An 11,705-nucleotide genomic window follows, 5' to 3' on the forward strand; every position below is an offset into this window, starting at 1 on the left:
AGTGCCTCCTGTCAGGGAAGGACTATGCAGTTGGCACAGAAACACTAAATAAGAACTGGGTGAGGGAAAAATGGAAAAAACCTCAGAGGATGTGAAGGTGGGTGGTGACAGGCAGGATAATGCACGAAACAAGTGGAGTGTGTCTTAGGGTGGCTGCGGAGGAGGAAAAGGAAATCATCTACACTTGAGGACTAATTGAGAGTTGGGATTTTTTTTACTTTCAGGTGGATTTGGAAGTCTGTAATAATTTAAAGTATATTAAATGCAACCTGCCCTGATGTGAAATGCCTGCTCAAGAGGAAAAACAATGCAGGATTAAAGCACTGAACAGAGCTGTATACAGGAAAGTTCATAGGCAGACATTGCTAGCAACACCTTTCAGGTGTTTTTCAGGCCGTCAACATCCACAGGTGTTACTTAACCAGAAATGGAAGCTTAGCTCAGTGAGAGACCTCTTGGCTGAGAAATAGATATGAATTTACTTTGACCTTAATTTTCCTTTGTCAGCTTTGTTGTGAGATCAATAAGAGTGTAAAAAAGATTATCCTTTTGTTACTAGGGTCTTGATGAGCTTGTGGGTGAACCAGCGGCTCCCTGTAGCAACTGCTCTTTGGGATACTCCAGGTTACTCTTTCAGGTGATTCAGAAGATGAAATTTAAATACTACAGTCATAATAGACATAGTTTATTCCTTAGACAGAGTGAATTCCATTGGAAATAGAAGATGTTTTTGAAAAAAAAAAAAAAAAATCACTAGGGTCTCTTCTCTTTCACAGAAAAAACTTCATTTAACCTAGAGAAGATCTTAAGGAATATCATCCTCAGTGTATCAAGATATAAACATTGAGTTTAAGCATATTTTTTGTTGTCTGGTCCTTCTTGAGTTGTTTCAGCTTCTTTTGTCATCCATGTAATAAGCTCTTTAAAGTGAAACTGATCCCACTAAAAGGATTATTGGTAATGGGATCTAGTTAAGGAATAGTGGGCTGGAATAACAGGATAAAAGGGTGACTGTTGGGTCCTCCTTTAAAGTCTCTTGTTCTTTGTTTCCCAAGTTGACATGTGGTGAGTCTTTGACCAAATGATACTTGTACGACTGTCTAATCTGAACAGGTGGCAAATGCATTTCTTCACGTTGGCTCCTTAACCAGTAACAACAATAAGGAAGCTGAGATAGAGGAGTCAGGACTACTTTTTGGTTTTTTAACTTTCTCATAACTCCTGTGGGAGCACGGTATCAGGTTGAAAGCTATATTTACTTCCACAGTCTTTTCCTGAATTTCTTTCAATGTTTGTTGTTACAAACTTTCTAATGCAGTGGTCCAAGATGCTGTGATAAACGGCCTGCAGTTGGTCTGTAGGATCACATGAAGCAGCAGAGCCTGCACAGATTCCTTCTGAAGTGTTTCCATTTGAGAGTTTGCTGATAGAAGGGTTTGGATGTTTTACAGGAGGTTTGGCAGGCTGGGCTGGTTCTGTGATTGTAAATGCTCTGCTGCTCTCAGCTGCTGTAGTTGAGACTGGGTCTAATAGGAAGAAGAGATGGAGCAGTTTTATAAAGTCTTTTATGACATAGATTTCTGGGTTGTTTTTCTTAGATAGCATCAGTCTCTTTCTCTCTTTTTTCTCTTTTCAAGTCCTTTAAAATGTCACTTTTTATGGGCCCTCTCGTCATTGCTGTCTACCATTTAATGAGATGACTCCCTAGCATCTTTTCTTGATGCCCTATATGGGCTCTTTTACTCTGTCTTTTATATCTACCTGCCTTTTCAGTGTAGCTGTTGAAAAGGCAAACATATAGAATCTGGGTAAAGTGGTTTCCTGTTTTTCTATGTACTGTCTTAGTGCTCCTAATGTAACTCAAACTCTCTCCTGTAGAATTTCTGTCCTCCTTACTTACAGGTTAGTTTTCCTGCCAGAGGTGCTCTTGGGTCCTTTGCTGCAGAGTCCTTGGTCTTGTGCTTTTTATGAGTTAAGCTAATCCCATGCTGCTTGTGATCAGCTATTTTTTCAAGCATTCTCTCCAGCTACACCTCTATTCCTTAAATGTGAACATAGGCACATTTGAACTCTTTAGTATTCGGCTTGCTGACAGTTCTGTCTATGGAGCCAAGAGGATACAAGCTGAGGAGCTGTATGAGAACATCAAAGAAAATTAACTTTTAAAGAATTAAAATAGCCAGAAATCTGGAGATCAAAGGTAAAACACTTAATAGCACAGGTAGATTTTTTTCATGTTTCACTCACCATTTCTCTCTATGGAGAGAAATATTCTTTAACCAAAAAATGAGAAACTGTATTTCTGGGCTGCAATATTAATTAGCAGAAGTACACCCTTAAGTAGCATGGAAAGTTCCCGCTGATCATTCCTACAAACAATGTAATCAAGCAGCTGCACCAGAGTTCACTCAGCAGAGGGAACTTGAGGCACTTTTCTCAAAGCTTTAAAGACTCCCTTAAAGCTAAAATAAGCTGTTAAGCAAGGATCTAGTTGAAATATGGGTGGCTTGGTGAGGCTGAATGGAAGACTGAGCATGAAGAATGTGCTGATCTGCCCAAGACGTGTTGGTTGGTTGTTAACGTTCAGTGTGCGATTTCACTAAGATAAACTGTTACTTGTGAGTAGATGCATGTTTTCACAATACGCATGCTGTCAAATATGTTTTTCCCAGTCAGAGATTTATTGGGGTTTTTTATGACATGCTATGAGTCTTTCCTCTTGGCCTCCATCTATTTCCTTGTCTTTCATTTTAGTATTTGATGTTTCTTTCCAGGGAAGCTTAGTAGCTTCCCTGTCATTTTCTGAAGTTTGTGTGCAGTGACACACATATAAGCCTTCCTGTACTGAGACGTGTTCACTAGTATGTGGCTACAACTATATTATTTATTTATAATACATATAAAATATATATAGTATATTATATTATGCTTTTTTTTTAATGGATTAAATGTCATCTGAGTAATGACTTCTCAGAAATACCTAGCCCTGTAAAACAACATTCATTAGTACTTGCTGGTGGAAGCCTGTTTCAGCAAACAGTAGATGTATTTTTTTGTCTGAAACTGTTGTCTTTTCAGTATTTAGAGGCTTCCCTTCCTGCTGGAGATTATATTAGTGTACCATTGTATATACAATGATTATATGGTATCATTATTAAAAGAAAAATTAATAGTGGCTTTGATATTATGGCAGGGCTATCTAAATTTTAGAGTTCAAGCTTTCAGACAAAAACCTCCCAAGAAAAATAATGGTCATGGTGACAATTTGCTGTCATATGGTGCAAATTGTCCATTAGAAGAGCACGTTTGGCATTAAGTGTCCTAATAGATTTGTTTCAGAACATAAGCTTGTGTGAACAAAAGGAAATAACCTGCCTTGCCTTTTCATGCCTTATTAGTTTTTGCAAACGCATCTTGCATATTGAAGGTGAAGATGATGAATTGACTGTAACAGCAGCCCTAGAACATCTGATAAATAGACAATCTTCTGGATAGCTTGCTCTGTAAGATGATTTATTTCTAAAAGAGTAATCTCCTTTCCCTGTCTAAGATTCTCATCTTGAAAATTATTAGTGAAAAATATTTTTCCATGTGAATTGTTAAAAACCTGACAATGCTATTCAGTGCTTTGCTATTGAGGCTCTGAGCACTTCAAGAATAGGGGGAAAAGATGTCTTTGTTTAAATGCAGTTCCTTATTTTACTAAAACTCAATCAGGAACCTAAAAAACATTATAAAACAAATTAGTTTTGCATAACATGAATCAAGCCCTTCCATAAATGAAACAGCTGAAAAGATGACAACTGTGAAAGAGTTCAAAGTGCAAGTATGTTTTCTGTAAGTACATCGCTGAGATTTCTAGGTGAGGGCATACTATAGTTTCCCATGGTCCTCCCTCCTGCTTGCTTGGCTTCCCCTCTGCCAAGGATTGTCTAAGCGCTGGGTGGCAGCTCTCCCAGGACACCACAGAACAGCTGTCAGCACTTCCCCAGGCTGTGACCCACACCAGGGATGTGCGCTGGAGCTGGTATTCATCTGCACTGATTTCTTATCAGAGACAGGGTATAAAAGCTGGCAGCAACCACAGCTTTTGGGTGGCCTTTGGTACTTCCAGGTGTATGCAGGAAGATATGTCTCCATAGTCTTCAGCCCCTGAATTTTATCTAGATACAGCTGAACTGTTGGTGCCTGAGACCTCCTGGGGTGCCTGATAACATCCTGATTTTCTCTGGAGGGATCAGGAAAGCATCTTCTTGGTAACTCCTTTGCCAGGTCATCTCCAGCCAACCTATGAGAGGTTGATTTTTGGATCCTTATCACCAAAGAAGAATCTGGGGTGCAGAATCTGTAAAAGAAGGGAATAACAGTGATTTCCACAGGCTGACTGCCTAGTGGTCTGAGAAAAAATGTCCTATTCCTACATGTTCCACAGTAGCTTTGCAGTGGTATTCTTTCTCAGGGCAAGGTTTTCCTGAAGATGGAAAATTAATATACCAGATGTAGGAAAAGTGTTGGCTGAAGAGCACTTTGAATAAAATCCTCTTTCAGCATTTCCAAACAATTATGGTGGTATGTTAGCATTTCTTTAAGGATATGATGGGATATTAATAAGTGCTTGATGATTCAGAAAATGATTGGACTATCGCATACTTACGTTTAGCCATAAATGAGAATTGCTTTTCAAATTGTTTAGTCATCATTAGTGATCTGTCATATATCTCAAAAGTAACAGATAAATGTAATTATGAGTCAATAAGCGTATAGGTATCTCTGTAAACAAATAAAAAAAAAGCCTTCCACAACTGTTGCTTACAGCATGATAAAAATAATTATGTGTATAGCTATGCTATCATGTGAAAAAAACAATTATTAGAAATAAATATTAGAGATATTAGGAAAATGTAGAAATACTTAAAAATGTAGAGATATTAGAAAAACAATAAGCATCAGGCAGTTGTGAAACTATCTTATGCTCTGAATACACACTGATATGTCATCAGCAATCTCTTAACACCAGCAATTCCCAAACATTGTTTTAGAAGTCTTGTGTATGATTGCAGTTATTGGACAGCAGAGTCAGATCCTTTCCTCACCAAAGGTTTCCTGATACTTTTTGTAACAGTTTTTGGCTATTCTCACCTACTTGCAAGAAGGCAGAAGAAACATGTTAAAATGGAGACAGAGACAGTACCATGTCCCACTCACAGCAGCACTGCTATTGGCTGTCCGTTAGGTAATACTTAGTGTTTTTCTTTCAGGGAGAAAGTACATGTTTGATGGGATATGCTGGACCATAACCTTGCTGAGGCTGTGCACTCTGATGGGCTCAGCTCGGATTTCAGTAATAGCTGTGGACTCAAGGAAAGCAGTTGAGCCTCTGTTGTTTTCATCACAGTGAAAAGCGAAACGGTGAGCACTGCACTTGTTAGTTTAAAAACTTTTCACAATGTGGATCAGAAAGGCATGTTTCCAGGTGGCCTTAGGTAGGCTGAAGTCAAGCTTTCTGCACAAAGGGGTTTTCCTACAAAATTATTCCTTTGCATTGTTTTATTTACCTGCTATAATTAACCTGGATTATTCAAGGACTAACCTAGCCAGAAACTATGTTAAAGGGTCAAAGAGTTTACGTTGTATCTTGTAGACTCCTTCTGCCAGGCCATTGTTTTTCTGTTAGCCCCATACAGTGGTTTCCAGAGAAAAAGAAAGTTCACATTACATTTCTTACCTGAGTGGTACTGACTCAGCAGACAGTAACTATTTCTACTAGGGCTCTGCCCATGCTATTTGCTTTAGCAATTTCTGACAAATTTGACAAATTAAGGAGCCAGCGTTGCAAAGTGATCATTATGGAAGGCCACTGCTGCTCTTCCTTTCCTAGTAACGTGCTTCTTGATAGGGGAGTGACTAATGGATGTTGTGCTGTTCTATGGCCTTTACTTTTTACCATCTTTTTCATGTGTCTTCTCTGAGTATTTTCTCTCTTGAATTAAAAGGAGTTTCCTCAACTCCTGCCCCTCTTTTGCACCACCCCACTCACCTGTGCCCCTCTCTGGCAGTTCTCTTCTCTACTAGCTGTTTAAGATCCCTTGGTTTCCATGCTGCTTCTCCACGTCTGTGCTCTGTTCAGTCCATTCTCTTCGGCAGCCATGTCCTTCCCTCATACACATAAACTGAAGCAAATGAACATTTTCTGCTCAGCATAGCGATGAAAGTCAATAAGATGGGTTCTTATATGATTCATCTTCCCTATCTTGATATGTTTTGGCTGACAGGCAAGTTTTATTAGATATTTATATGATGCCTAGCACTGTGACATCCACTCTTTGATTAGAAGCCCCAAAATACTGCAAAAATACAAATAGGTCATTAATGTTTCTTTTGTTTGGTATCATAGGTTAAGCCCCTCCTTAAAAGTATAAAAGAGGTTAATGATTTGCTGAGTAAGCCATCCAGATTTATGCAGGTATATTATAGATTAAAAAATGGAAAAAGTTATTGCAATCTGTTGTAATGTGATTCCTGTGTTAGTGCTGTGACAGCAATTGAAAGCCAAGGGGGGGGTTGTTTGTTTGGGATTTTAAATTGTTTTTTACTTTGGTTCTGGTACAATTTCCTAAACGGACTTCCACGGAAGTGGTTCTTGTTGCTAACCATTTGTAATAGGGCTGGAGAGCTACTGAATTTGTAGATGTTTGAGAAGCTGAATGTGTACCCTTCTTATATAGGTACACATAATCCTCAAGATTATTGGTTTGCACAAGGGAAATTTGTGTGGACCCATCTGCCAGTCTTTTTAGAAAAGCTTTGGTTTTATCTAGAGGCTAGACAGAGACATCTTTAAGCGGAGAAGAGAGCTGAGAGTATACAGTAGCAGCTTTAAGATGCTCAGTAGAGTTGTTTTTATTTAGGAACAAAGGATTGGAAAGGATCTCTTGGGTTGTTTTTAAGCAAGTTAAAGTCATGATGATACAATTCTTGATAAATAGCTTCTGCTGAAATCAAACCAAGCTGTCCATTTTCAGTTAAATAGCTAACACAGTTCGCAGAATGAGACAGCTCTGCATTGAAGAAAATAGATTAGAAATAGCCTTTGAACCACAAGAGCTGTACAGAATTAGAGAGTCTAGTTTCTGTGTATTTAAGAACAGCTTGGAGTTTAGCTGTCTTGCCAGAATGCTCACCGCAGTACCTAGATGGTATGCAATTGATGTGGTGGAAGCAGGGAGAAGCAAAAGAAGGCTGAAAAAGTGCCAGTTGATAGATGGTGAGGATGAACCCATTCTTGGGAGTGTGTTCTGATATTTTGGACATAGAGACTGTCACAGATTTCTCAGGCCTCTCCCAACCCAACACCTCTGTGAAGGTAGCAAATGGTACGTACAGTTTATGTTTATGTATGTATCTTGCACTGAAAGAAAATTGTCGGCAAGGCTCGCCATTCTTTTCTCGTGCATCTCTGTATTATCAAACAAGTAAAAAGTAAGTACTGGATTCTGTGCTTATTTATGCTGGTATACATATTTAGGCCAACTTCTTTGGGATAAACTGCATAAAATACTTCCTCGTAGTTCTGACAGAAATTACAAAGGCATTTTAATTTTGTGTAGCCAGGATAGTACAAAGAAGCAGAAAGCAGCAGAGTGAAACTCACAGTATGGTCTGAGGGATGAGTGCTCCTGCCATGAGGCAGCTGTGGTACAAACGTGACCTTGTGCTGGTGGTTCTATCATGGAATCATAGAATAGTTTGGATTGGAAGGAACCTTAAAGATCATCCAGTTCCGATCCCCTTGCCATGGGCAGGGACACCTTTCACTAGATCAGGTTGCTCAGAGCCTCATCCAACCCTGCCTTAAACACTGTCAGGAACGGGGTATCCACAACTTCTCTGGGCAACCTGTTCAAATGTCTCACCTTCTATCTGAAGCCATATCCTTCTACAAATTGAGCATCCAAACGGTTTGGCAGGTGAGGTGGCATATCTTGAGCTGCCCAGATACATCAATGCTGCAAATGAAGCAGCTGAACAAGGGAGGACAAAAGCAACCTTCCAGGCAGGCCAGCATGACTGTCCCTGCTGTTCCTCTGTCCTTCGTCACACAGATGTTTTACATCTTCACACTGTTATGATATCATTATTAAATCAATTTGTTTAAAGAAGAAAATCTTTACAGTAGAAGGAGGGGCAGGTGGAGGGGGCATGGAGTGCTTTGCTGGCTGCATGCCATGTTCTAAAAGGTCAGTGGCTCTTGTCGCTGTGCTGACCAGTTGCTAGGCTGCCATGGATTTCTGTGCTCCTTTCCCCAGCAAAAAGGACCTCGTGATGTGGTGCAAGGTTATAGTAGTGCCTTTTTAGTAACCTCACCCACTCCTTTCTGCTGGCTGAACAGACTGAGTAAGGGAGATGCTGTTTTTTCTTTAGATAACCTAACTGACAGGTTATTTATCCTACTAGATTAAACCTAATGTATTAACTTGGGGAACAGAGTCACTCTTTAGTGAGCTGTCAGGGCATGTTGGGTAACTAAGGCTTTCTTGGGGATCAGCAGAATTTGTTGCCACCTTCAGCCCACTTACATCTTCTTTAAACTCGTGGCAAAGCACATTTACTTAATGCTTGAGTTAAAATTATCTAGCAGAGGTTGCAAAGTGTAAGAGCTCTTTTATGAGCTTTTCTTTTAGCCTTGCTTTCCTTTAGTCATCTCAAGCAGCAGGAACTTATGTGCACATCTGAGGTGTGTTATAATAACCACTAGTGCTGCCAGTGGGCATCAGACCATACAGTGCTAAAAGTGGAACAGATACGCAGTTAGAGGCTTATCCTGCACCAGAAAGGTTAAGAAAAAGATACAGCGTGAGAGTAAGCCAAGGTAGCGTTGGGAAGGGGAGGTCACAGTTGCTCAAAGTATGCGCTTTCTGTCTCTTTGACTTCATTTGCAGAGTCTACAATCTGAGCTATCCATTATACGCTTAATTAGAAAACAGCACCAGGGTTTAAGTAAATCAAGTTTTCTAACCTCAGAATAAAATTGCCAGATTGATGTAATAAGTGTTTATTAGATACGTGCAGCAACAAGAAAGGTAATTATTTAACTTGCCTATCACTTCAGTGACTATGACAGGCACAGTACTCCTTGAAGTGAGTGTGAAGTCAAGATGAGGTTTGTACTGGTCCTGCTAAGGAGAGGCTGAGTGGCCTATTTCTGTGTTGGTTGGACATTTCTTATAATATGGTTTTTTTCAGTTGCTTGTAGCCTCATTAAACATCTCCTGTTCATGTGTATGTTGGCAGGCAGGGTTCTGAGAAAATAACAGCAAGTAATCATGTAACCAAATACCTAATCTATGTTTGCTTAGCCTGGTATGTCATCAAATATTTCCCAAGTACGTTAACGTACAGTTAAATGTGAACTAGGCCCTCAGGGCCAATCTGAAGCTTGCCTCAAAGCGGGGCCAGAGATCTACGCTGAGGTCATGGCACCCAGCTATTGCTGTTTCTGCATTAAAATTAGTTAGGGCTCTGTATGTGGAGGTTGTTGACTCCTCTGAAAAATTTTGTGTACCTTTCTGCTTATGGAAGGGTTATTGTTATTCCTTCTGGCATTCTTGGAACTTCCTCCTCCAACCTTAATAATCAGAATTTAAAATGAATTCTTCATCCCTCCAGAAGGGGCAGCGAAAGGTACTGCTCAGATCTAAAATAAGAAACCCTGCCTTGCCAAGACTACACAAATGTGCTGCAGATATATGTCTGAATTGCTCAGGATCCCTCTTATATATCATCTGCTTATGCAAACTCCACCTAACTAACTGCTTTATTTGTGATTGCTAGGAAACCTTCAGCAAAGTAATTTGTACTTTTTCAGGGTCCTGTAAATTCATGTGGCTGTGCTGGATTCTTATGGGCTATTCAATCATTCAGGCATTTGAATATAACATATTTAACTTGCAATAATACAATAAATCCACTTCTGAGGTCCTTAGTGTTAGATGCAAAATGTAGTGGCCACATGATGCAAAGCACTGGTACTTGCTCTACTTGTTCAAGTGAATTTGGCAGGATAATATAATGCAAGACTTGATTGCCAAATCAGGATTTAACCTATTTGAGCCTCTCTGGCTCCATGCTAGACTGGATATCAGCTTTTTTGTGGCTAGGTCAAACGCAGACACCCAAAAAAGTATTGAATTTTATTTTCCATGTAAGTAGACAGGGATGTGGTGGTGGTTTGTATCAAATTGTATTGCTTGATAATGTGGACACTCACTGATCCAACATGAAGAATCATGTGATCGCTGCCTTAACCATCAGATAACTTGTTGATCCAATATTTGCACATATCTAATAAGACAGTTGTTGCTTGAAGCTATGCAGAAAGGGAGATATAATTGATCCTATTACTTAAAAATAAAAATTAAGTCATTAGTTCATGTCAGCTGACTCAAAATGTAACATAAACCCCACAAAATTATTAGTTGCCTGGGTGACATCAATACATGAGATACATGGTCTGCTCACAAATTAGCAGCACATGCTGGAATGAAAATACAGAATGTGCATGTCAAATGGCAAGTTCATGGATGTATCTTCTGTATCACGTTCCTGTCACCTTCTAACTAACTTGAATGCAAACATTTTCAGCCTCCCTCACAGATTTTGTTATGCTTGCCTACACAACATGTGCTTTCTTCTTTTACTGCATCAGCCAGGCTGTTGTTCCTTTTTACCTCAGTTTGTCTGTGTTTGTGTCAGGGAGTTTGTTTCAGACCACAGAAGGGAGACAAAGAGGGTTTGGGTATACACTGGCACTGCTGTGTATCTGTCCTGAAGCAAATGGGTAAGGTCAGAAAATGGACTTTACGCTTCAAGCAAAACATCACAAGGCTTGTGAAGAGGCCAGGGATGTCTTCAGGGTCATGTGAGTACCTACAGAGGCTGCTCAGAAAGCTCTCTCAGCTGCAGAGGCATTTTTTGCTGTGTATTAGAAAGTTGTGTCAGAAAAGGCAAACTGTCCTGGTCTCCATTCTAGAGCTTTCATTGATCTTTTATGTATGTACATCCTAGCAATTGAGTACTTCAAAGATGAGGTTTGAAATTATAAACTCATTTGGACCTCATTTGCTTTGTGTGGTTTTTCCAATCAGCTATAGGAATGGACTTGTAACAACTGCATCCAGCTGGGACCCTTTAAACTCACTTAAGGAGCTGCTGCGCCAGATTTGGTGACTGCTTACAAAACCTCTTGTAATCCCAGCTGTGAATTCATGTTTGATCTTTATGAGCTGCTTTGACCATTGCTACTCAATATAAACTGGAGCTGTATCAGCTGTCCCATTTAAGATGTGACCTATCCTTTATACAGAGAGTGAAGCATTTACATTATCAGGCAGAGCAGTGCACTGTGTATCTCTCCAAAGAGCCACAGGTAGAGATTTTTATCATACCTGAGCTCTGTTCTAGTTCATTAGTGCAGGTTATATTGTAATAACACTTCATGCTGCAGCGAAGATCCTTATTGTGCTAGACTCCATATGAACACAGAGAATAACACAGACTTTGGAAGGCTTTATGATGCAATTCAACTTACAGTGAAACAGAGGTTTATGACAAGGGTGGAAAAAGAATAATAAAGACAGCATTAGTACATGTTCTAATGCTTGTCGTGGGCATTGCTTTGGGCTCTGATTTATTAGAGAGCTTTATAC

This window comes from Psittacula echo (genome assembly GCF_963264785.1).
Source record: "Psittacula echo genome assembly, chromosome: 6".
NCBI lineage: Eukaryota > Metazoa > Chordata > Aves > Psittaciformes > Psittacidae > Psittacula > Psittacula echo.